This window comes from Leptonychotes weddellii, unplaced genomic scaffold (genome assembly GCF_054177405.1).
Source record: "Leptonychotes weddellii isolate Sample4059 unplaced genomic scaffold, ASM5417740v2 HiC_scaffold_5727, whole genome shotgun sequence".
Lineage (NCBI taxonomy): Eukaryota > Metazoa > Chordata > Mammalia > Carnivora > Phocidae > Leptonychotes > Leptonychotes weddellii.
Genome location: NW_028025422.1, coordinates 775 through 10,737, shown reverse-complemented (window position 1 = coordinate 10,737; position 9,963 = coordinate 775). Strand labels below are relative to the sequence as shown.

The 9,963-nt window shown below is 39.2% G+C and overlaps 1 pseudogene; it reads left to right on the top strand.

Annotated features, from left to right (window-relative positions):
• Positions 1-6: 6 nt before the first annotated feature.
• On the top strand, positions 7-405 carry LOC102742773 (small ribosomal subunit protein eS12 pseudogene; annotated as a pseudogene).
• Positions 406-9,963: the final 9,558 nt, after the last annotated feature.

The window sequence follows — 9,963 nt, the reverse complement described above, 5'->3', positions numbered from 1 at the left end:
GCATTGCTGCTGGAGGTGTAATGGACGTTAATACTGCTTTACAAGAGGTGCTGAAGACCGCCCTCATCCACGATGGCCTAGCACGTGGAATTCGCGAAGCTGCCAAAGCCTTAGACAAGCGCCAGGCCCATCTTTGTGTGCTTGCATCCAACTGTGATGAGCCTATGTATGTCAAGTTGGTGGAGGCCCTTTGTGCTGAGCACCAAATCAACCTAATCAAGATTGATGACAACAAGAAACTAGGGGAATGAGTAGGCCTCTGTAAAACTGACAGAGAGGGAAACCCCGTAAAGTGGTTGGTTGCAGTTGTGTGGTGGTTAAGGACTATGGCAAAGAGTCTCAGGTGAAGGATGTCATCGAGGAATACTTCAAGTGCAAGAAATGAACAAATAAACTTGGTTCTTGGTTCTTGTTCCAATAATAACTAATAATAATAATAATAACTTTGTGAGGCAGCTACGTGTAGGTTTTAAGAGCTTTTGCTATGCAATCAGTAGCTGGGAACTCTTGCCTCTTAATAGCTATACAACTTTGGGCAGGCTGTTTAATTTATAGACCTAAATTTTCTCAGCTGTAAAATGGGAATAGTAGTCATAAATGAATATAGTTTGTTATGACACTGGATGCCCTGTACATCTACCAAACATTAAACAAATACCATCTGTTATAAATATTAATAGGGAAAGTTGCTAGGTATTTACTTTCCATAATTCTATGGAGTTTATCTTTATGATATGTCCTTAATTTTATTTATTTGAAACAAACTTTTAACACTCCTAATTATATTTCCTTTAAGGATCTTGAGGGCATTAACACCTTAGGCGATGTTAAGATCCACAGCTGAAATTTCTACCAAGTCTTACTGCCTTTCTAAGCAAAAGTATTGCTTTTTAATTAATAAATTTTGTTGAGCTGTGTATCTACACAAATAGAAACTCAAGGATATGAGGGGTCATCAAGCTCAGTATTCAGCTTCACTGTGAGTGAGTCAAGTCAACATGGGGGAGCAATGAAATGCACCATAGTTTAGCTTTTCATGTTTGTTACCTTTTGATGCTTGAAGAGTCCATAAGGTAATGGGAAATATTGCGAAGGACTCCTTTGTAGTAGTCTAGTTATTTCCCACCAACAACAGCTATGATCCCACCGTATCCTCAGTGAGTATAGGTAGTGGTGTGCTGATAAACCCACTCTCCAGAAAGGAATACCTTGTCTTACAGTGTTGGCCCATGTTAAGAGTGTAAATATTCCCAACCTGTTGGGCTTCATGTTTTAACAACTAGCTCACAAAATTCCTGGAAACAGCATGACTCTTGCTAGCTGGCTTCAACATAACATGATAGATCCTTTGATCTCATCTCTCAGAGCATTCTTTTAGATGCTTGCCTTTTTAAGAAGTACAATTCTCCTTCTTTTGGACACTTTCTTTTCTTCTCTCCCTTCGCATCTAGTCTTGCTGTCTCTGTGGACTTCCTTTCTGACCCTGTGCAGATTTCATTCACTCAGTTTTGATTCCTGTCTGATTTTTCAGTGGTAGGGGTGGTGGTGCAGAGGGATGGGGATGTGGGGGAACCATGCAAGATAGAAATCTTGCTCTTTCCTTAACTTTACCAATAGTTTATTTTAATTCCTTAATGTAACCTGCACAGCTCTGTGTGGTCTCATCCCAATTTATTTTTCCATTGTGATGGTTATAATGTTCCATCCTAAAAATGTGTAACTCCTTCATCCATATAGGACTTCTTTAAGGTCCTTGAAAGCACGGTGTTCTCTCTTCCAGGCTCTCCTACAAGGAATTTTTTTCTGCCTAGAAAGGTCTTCACATATGTTCTCCTCTTTCTTAGGTTTTCGTCCAGGTAAACACTTTTCAGCCTCAGAGCTCATGGACACTCTGCTGTCTGTGATGACTCAGATGAAGGTTATCCTTTGGTGATCCCACACAGCCTGGTACTTGATTCTGTCAAACTATTTTTTATGTCTCACTCATTTGTCAACACAGAGACAAGTGTTTGAAAGACACTACATATATGTAAGCCAAATGAGAAACCAGCTTTTGAGGGCACTTACAGATCAGGAATCAGGAGATCTTGCATCATTTGGGACAAGCCAGAAGATCTTTAAGACTTAGTTTTCTTCGTTTATATAATATTGTGCATTTCTGTTCTTGCATCATCGGGAACTACTAACTTACCTGTGCTTTGGTGATCTGTGTCAAAGTGTAATATTTAACATCCCTTTGTGTCTGACTTCCTTTAAGACACGAGAAGCAGCATTGTATAAGTGTGGACTTTGGATTTAAGCCATTTTAATACAATTCCCAGCACTGCTACTTTGGGCAAGTTGCTTGTTTTCCTCTCCTGTTTAGTGGAGATAATAATAGAACCTTCCTGATAAGTTAGGGAGAAGAGTGAGTCAGTACACATGAATGGGACTTAGATTTTCTTCACTCACCTGTAAACACACTTTATAACACACTTTATGTAATTCCTTCCATGGCTTCTTGGAGACTGTACAGCATTGGGTTGGTTATCAGCATGAGCACAATGACTTTGAAAAAAGCATGAAGCCATTTCTTATTCTCCTATTTCCTCTCAGAATCGAGCTGCTTCATGTACATTGGCAATTTTATTTTTCAAATAAGTACTCTTTTCCCATATCCAAAATAACTTTTCAAATTAATATAATGATTTGTTCCATTCTAAGGGGTAATTATCTGTAATGTTTTATTTTTAGAGTAATATCCAGTAATTTTCAGAAGCTGGAGCTTGTCATAAAATCATTGAAAGAGAAGTAATTTTCTTCTGACTACTCTGGAGAGGACCTCAATGATCCCATTCGTGCTTGAGAAGTGAGTTTAGCGTGCAGGTTGCCAGTTGATACACACAGTAAGGATAAGTATGTGATGAAGTGTCTGAGATTTGGGGTGGGGAGGGAAGAATGAGAAAGAGAATATTTCAGTGAGAAAAACTTACTAGAAGATACGGTTCCAGGAAATAGGACATACTTCCACTACTGAAGGAAGGACATTACTTTTACATCCATGGAATGTCTGGAACTTCCCTGGGCTGGTGAACCCACCCTCCTCATGAATGAAGGGGGTGGGGTGGGAAAGAGAGTCCAAGTCTTCTACAAATCATCTCCAAATCGATTTTGATATCTTTTTGAGGGTATGTGGAGTGAAGATCATACCTTCTGTTTCCAATGTGCTGACGACCGAAGGCCAGAAGGAGCCAGGCACAGAAGGGTGGCCAGTGTGGCTGGTGCACGCTAAGTAGGTAGAGGTGTAGAATACACAATGAGACCCGTGAAATGGGCCACATCTCAGATCTGCTAAACTGCGGTGAGGATTTGGGATTTTATTCTAAAGTCGGTGAGAAACCTTTGGCAAGTTTAGCTGAGGAGTGGAAATGGCTTATTTTTAAAAGCTCATTCCTGCTCTAGGGGAGAAAAAGGAGTGGGATCAGCCCAAGATGCATTGATTAGAGACCAGTGAGAAGGTTGTAGAAATATTCCAGACAAGTGGAGATGTGCTTTTAGGGGCTCTGTCTAGGAGAGGGGGGTGACCCCCAGTAGATGGAGAGGCCTCCTCGATGGGAGAGGCATTGCAGGTAAGCTGCTTAGTGGTGGTTGTGCTGGCTTCTTGGCAAGATGATGTGTGGCTCTTCGTGTGAAAGCATTGAGAAAAGCAACCACAACTCACCCTTGATGGTGTGTAGTCTGTGTGCATGCACACGCATGTGTATATTGACAGGCAGTGTGTGTAAATTGCCCTAGTTTTCTTCGTTAAAACTGGAGGCTGGAGATGGAATTCTTTTTATGCTTTCCTGTGTAATTGTGAACAAGTTCAAGAATTGACCCATTTGTTTTCCTTTTTAATAAACCATTTTCTCCTCTTAGAAATTTCTCAACTTAGAACTTTGAGTAAGTGAGATATAAAATTAAGATAGACGTTTTTTGGACTTCAGCCAAATGGTTCATGTAAGTTCATGAGCATCACTTGGTGCCAGATGGCTAAAAACAATTATCAGGCATTTCTTTCAACTTTAATGTCTTCAGAGAACTTTATGATAAGTGACTAATTTAACTTCACAGTTGCCTAGTAAGAAGTGAGGGTAAAGTAATAGCTACCTATCTAAGGCACAATTATGTAATTCAAACAGCTCTGTGGGTTCCTAATAAATATTAAGTAGTAACTTAGCTTGTGCTATAGTGGGAAACAGATGGTTCAGGAAGGTTTAGGGTCGGCAAACCTGTATTTCTCAGTACGTCATACCGAGGCCTAAGGAATTGCTGTTATGATTTTGTTTGTGTGTGCTTTAAAAAACCTGTCCTATAATTTTTTCTCCTTTCAAAACTATAGGTATTAGTATGCCTGTTTCACAGGATGGAAAACTGAGGCCGGATGAGTAGGTGGATTGCTTCAAGTTTGCAGAACAGGGATTTGGTGACTCCAGAGTCCTTGTTCTGAAGTTCGATGACCGCTTTCTTCTCTTCGTTGAGGTGACAAGGCTAAGCCTTTCCCTAGCCAGGCACTTGGCCAGCCTACAATGTATATCTATGTTGTTTTATAAACTTTCCATAATTTCCCTCTTGATGGGGCTAAATATGTTTCTAAATCTAATCTTTCTGGTTTCTAATGTGATTTCAGTGAAAGCTGATTTCCAATGCAGTGGTTTTGCAATTACAGCGGATTCTCAGTTTCTGTGCATTTAATTTATGAAAAGTCAACTGTACGTGCATAGCAAATAAAAAGAGAACCATTTCCATTGTGCAGAGGATTCTGTCCCCTGGTCTGTATAATGGCGCATGCCCCCGAGTAAGAGAGGCAGTATTCTCTGCTTTCCTCAATGTCGGTCCTAGTCTTTGATGCCCCTAAAGGGTAAGGATTTCATTGAGTGAGGTCCTGTTCCTTAATAGTACTTACTTTCCACACTATGGGACCCCTGAGATGAGTCTTCACTTTATTGTTCAACCCAAGAAATGTGTGCTACAAGATGGAAGAAAAGATTTCCCCCACTGGATCTGTTCATTTAACAAATACTAAATGAGCATTTATCATGTACCAGCACTGTGCTAGGTACAAGGAATACTACTGGGGATACAGTGAACTACTGAAATAGATTACCTGCCCTCACAGAACCTAGAGCTTAGTGGCTTCTGAGATCTATCACTTAACATACTGCCTTCCTAAGGTATTTTGAAGCATGATGTTGGTTTTATGTGATTTTTCACTTCGCTGATTTTTGCCCTGAAACCCCTCTATGAAGGGTTCAAAGTGGGTTCAAGACCCACTTTGAAGACACTTTGGCAGTTTCTTAGAAAACTAAACATCTTCTTACTTTATGATCTAGTGATTGTGCTTCTCGATATTTACCCAAAGGAGTTGAAAACTTATGTCCATACAGAAATCTGCTCGTGAGTGTTCAGAGAAGATTTGTCCTAATTGCCAAAACTTGGAAGCAACTGAGGTATCTCTCAGTAGGTGAATGGGTAAATAAACTGTGGTCCATCCAGATAATGGAACATTAGGCAGTACTGAAAAGAGATGAGCTGTCAAACCACAAAAAGACCTGGAGAATCTTAAAATGTGTATTACTAAATGAAAGAAACCAATCTTAAAAAGGCTACACACTATGTGATCCCAACTGTATGACATTCCAGAAAAGGCAAAAACTATAGAGATATTTAAAAATATGAGTGGTTGTCAGGGATTAGAGGTAAGGGAGAGAGGAACAGATAGAGTGCAGAGTATTTTTAGGGCAGTGGAACTATTCTGTAGAATACTAGTATAGTGAAGACATCCCACAAAACATTTGTCAAAACCCATAGACTGTGTAAGACCAAGTGGGATCCCTAAGGTAAGCTGTTGACTTTGGGTGATGATGATGATGATGGATCGATGTAATGGTTCATTGATGGTAACGGATGTAGCAGTGGTTCAGGATGTTGATGATGGAAGTGGCTATGCATGCTTAGGGACAGGAAGTGTATGAGAACTCTCTGCACTTTCTGCTCCAGTTTGCTATCAAACGAAAACTGCTATAATTACATAAATAAACCCCTTGTTCTCCTCTCAGGTACCCCCACATAAGCCACGACTCCATCTGTGTCCTATATATTCTTACCAGTTTTTTGATAAAAGATAGAATGCGGGTGTGTAGTTGTGCCAGGATCATAGAAGTATTTGGGAAGATGCTGTTTGGGGTGGCATGGTTTGGAAAGAAGGGAATCGGGCATTAGAGAGCTGGATTCTTATCACTCACCTGACCCCACTCACTTTTGTGACTTTGGACAGGCCACTTTCCTCATCTGCAAAACAGTATGATTGGACTGTACAGTTCTTTCCTTTGAAATATTTTTAACTGAGTGCCTGGGACTTGGTCCTAATTATTTAACATTATTAAAGTAAAATCCCTTCGAAGTCATGAATTACAGGTCATATCTTTATTCCTTTAAAAATAAAAAATACTTAAAAATATATAGATCAACAGTCTCACAGTGGACTGTTCTGTGGTCTTCCCTGTAAGGTAGATTCCTGGTATCTCTTACACAGTTCTTTGGAAATAGTTGCAAAAATTGTTCTTAGATTTATGGTTAAAGTAAGATCATTTTACATTGTGCGACACCCTTTGCTTCTAGAGGTCACTTTGAAGAAAGTATTCAGTATGACCTAACAGAGATAACAGGACAGTCCATTTATTTTCATTGTTTATAATATTCTATTATACAAGGTTACATTTTTTCAATCAAGAAAAATAATAAAATGAATGGTTGTGTGTCAACCACCCAGCTTGGCAAATCCTAAGATTTTTGCATATTTGCTTCCTAGTTGTTTAAGTAATAAAATACTAATGGTTAAAGCTTCAAATGGGGAAAAAAAGGGTTTTTAAAATAAATTTCCCATTTCTGTTAAGTGAGTCACACTCACTAAGAGCAAAAAAATAATGGGAATTAAAGAGGTCAAAATCCTACAGAATTTTACCACCTAAAGACAACTGTTACCATCTATGTGCTTCTGTCTGGCAAACAGTTTATTTTATTCTGGAAAATTTTAAATATATTTTAAAGTAGAGGGAACAGGGAAATGAAATCCTAGGTAACCATAAATCAGCTGGAAGACTTACCAGTTCATTGGCAGTCTTGTCTACAGCACCCAGACCCTGCTAGAGCAAATTCCTACCTGTAACATTTCTTCCTTAAATAGAGCAGTGTTCAACTCTAAAAGCTGACATCCTTTTTGTAAATAAAACAATGTCATTATTATGCCAAAGATATTAATAACTTTTGTACTGACAAGTATCTAGTCTTTTTTGAGATTACTGCTCATAATTGTTTCTTTCATCTTGTTTGTATATCAAGATCTAAATCTTTTTCATCCATTAGAAGTGACTGTGTGTTTCTTAAGCCTTTCTTAATCGGTAGGTTCCCATCACTCTTCATTATTCTCCTCCTGATGTATTTGTTGAAGATGATCTGGTTCTTTATCCTGCACAGTTCCACAGCCTGGATATTGCTGATTGTATCCCTGTGTTGTGTAAGCAAATTCCTCAGTCCCTGCATTTCCTGTAAGTTAGCTACTTTCATTCCAGTTGCATGGTTTGGCTAGACGGCTACCTAGGTGAAACTATTGTGCCTCCAGATCTTTCTTTTGTGATGTTAGTAGTCATTGATGATTACTACCTAGATGTGTTATGTCATTAGGAGTTAAACAAGGGCGGCATTCCAATTTTATTATTTTGTTTTCATTTTTTGGTGAGAAACTTCGACAAATGGTAACTTCCCTTTTTCAGTATTTGATTATCAGTCATAAGGAAAGGCAGGACAGAGGTTGATTTTCATTTATTTACTATTTTCAAAATAATGATTTGGTTCTCTAGCATCTTCCAAAGGTGACCAGTGAAATTTTTTTTCTTCTTCTTCTTAGTATCATTGTAAATGTATTGATTTAAATATATCTGTGGTATTTTAAATCTTTCCAGTATTAGGATCATTGGTGCTCTAATTTTCTCATGCAGAATTTGGATTTCTTATGTGTGTTGCTGAGTTCACAGGCTATTTGCATTTCTTTTTCTGTAAGCTTCCTGTTGATGTCTCTGCCTATTTTTCTAGGCATTTATTAGTATTTTCCTTTTTTAGGATATTCTTTTCTGTCTTTAGGAATATTAACTCTTACAAAGTGAAAACATTACCCCTCAAAAACTCACAGAAGCAATCTAAGAAGATAACCTGGGAAAACATTTGCAGTTTTTATCACAGACAAAAATGAGTTTGTGACTCAGCAGGAAAGACTATAGTAGTGATTGGAAAGTCACAGCCTGGACTCCCTCTTCTGGGTTCAAATCCACGCTCTGCACTGGGTCACAAGTCACTTGAACACTCTGAGCCTCTCCTTCCCCATAAGATGAGAATCCTTATAGCACAACTTCAATAGTTTATTGGGAGCATTTCTTGAGTAAATGTAAGCTCAGTACAGTGCTGGTACACACAAGCTTGATAACTAATAGCTTCTGAGATTTTGTTACTTAAGTCTGATAATCAGTTAGACTTTTATTAATGGCTTGGGGATTGGGCAGTAATTCTACTCCTCTCATCATTAGATGATTTGGGTTTATCCAGCTCCTCAGTCCTTCCCTAGACTGGCCTTCCCCCTTGGCCACCACAGAATTAGCAAGGAAGTGGTGTAGCTTTTTTTCGAGATCAATCAGTGAAGGAAGTCAAACATAAATGATTTTTTTTTAACATATAATGTATTATTTGTTTCAGAGGTACAGGTCTGTGATTCATCAGTCCTACACAATTCACAGTGCTCACCATAGCACATACCCTCCCCAGTGTCTATCACCCAGCCACCCCATCCCTCCCACCCCCCCACCACTCCAGCAAAAAAAGAAGATAGTAGGAAGGGAAAAATGAAGGGGGGAAATCGGAGGGGGAGACGAACCATGAGAGACTATGGACTCTGAGAAACAAACTGAGGGTTTTAGGGGGGAGGGGGGTGGGGAGATGGGTTAGTCTGGTGATGGGTATTAAAGAGGGCATGTATTGGATGGAGTACTGGGTGTTATATGCAAACAATGAATCATGGAACACTACATCAAAAAAACAAAACATAAATGATTAACGTATGTCCACACAGACATTATGCAATGGCTCCCTATTCTATGCTTACTCTGTGCCTCACAGAAAGAAACCTGACATAGATTTGATGTTCTCAACGACTTGGTCTAGTAGGCAAGACACAAACATACTATTGTGCATATTACTATTTTTACCTCCTAAATTTCTTGTAAGAGCCCTTGAGGTGGTGTTATGCTCATTTAATAGGTGAGAAAATTCATACCACTATGAATTATAAATACATTAATTCAAACATAGCATCATTTTATTAAAATTACTACTCAAAAAGAACGCTTGGAAATATGTATTATGACTTCTGTCTTGCAGATGAAGCACTGAAAGGTGGAACAGCTTGCCCAAAGACACAGAGAGTGGGGCAGCTGAGCTGGGAATCAAACCCAGGCAGGGATCTAATACTTTCAGCCTACCTTTGCAGTTTATGGTATCAAGGCAAAATAGTGTCCATATTGACAGCCTCCCAGAATGATGTGTTTTTGCTAAGCATCCGTTGGTGTTCATGGTGGCATAATATTGTGGATCTAACTTACATATGTCACCAAGAATAGGAGATTGGACATGGGTGTTTTGGGGATGAGGGGATGCTTCCTGATACTTTCTTTCTTGGGTTAGTATCTAGAGGTATATGGCAAGCTGCCACTTAAAATGGCCCCTGGTAATTGAATCACTGATTCATTGAAGTAAGTACTCCAACTGTATCTCCACACTAACATGTAAGAGAGGTGTGGTAAACTCACCATTGTCTGGGTTTGAGGTGGCACAGAAAGCCCACTGTCTGGGTTGGAGGCCATGTGAGATAGCATGCTGCCGCTGTGAGTTCCATAGGTA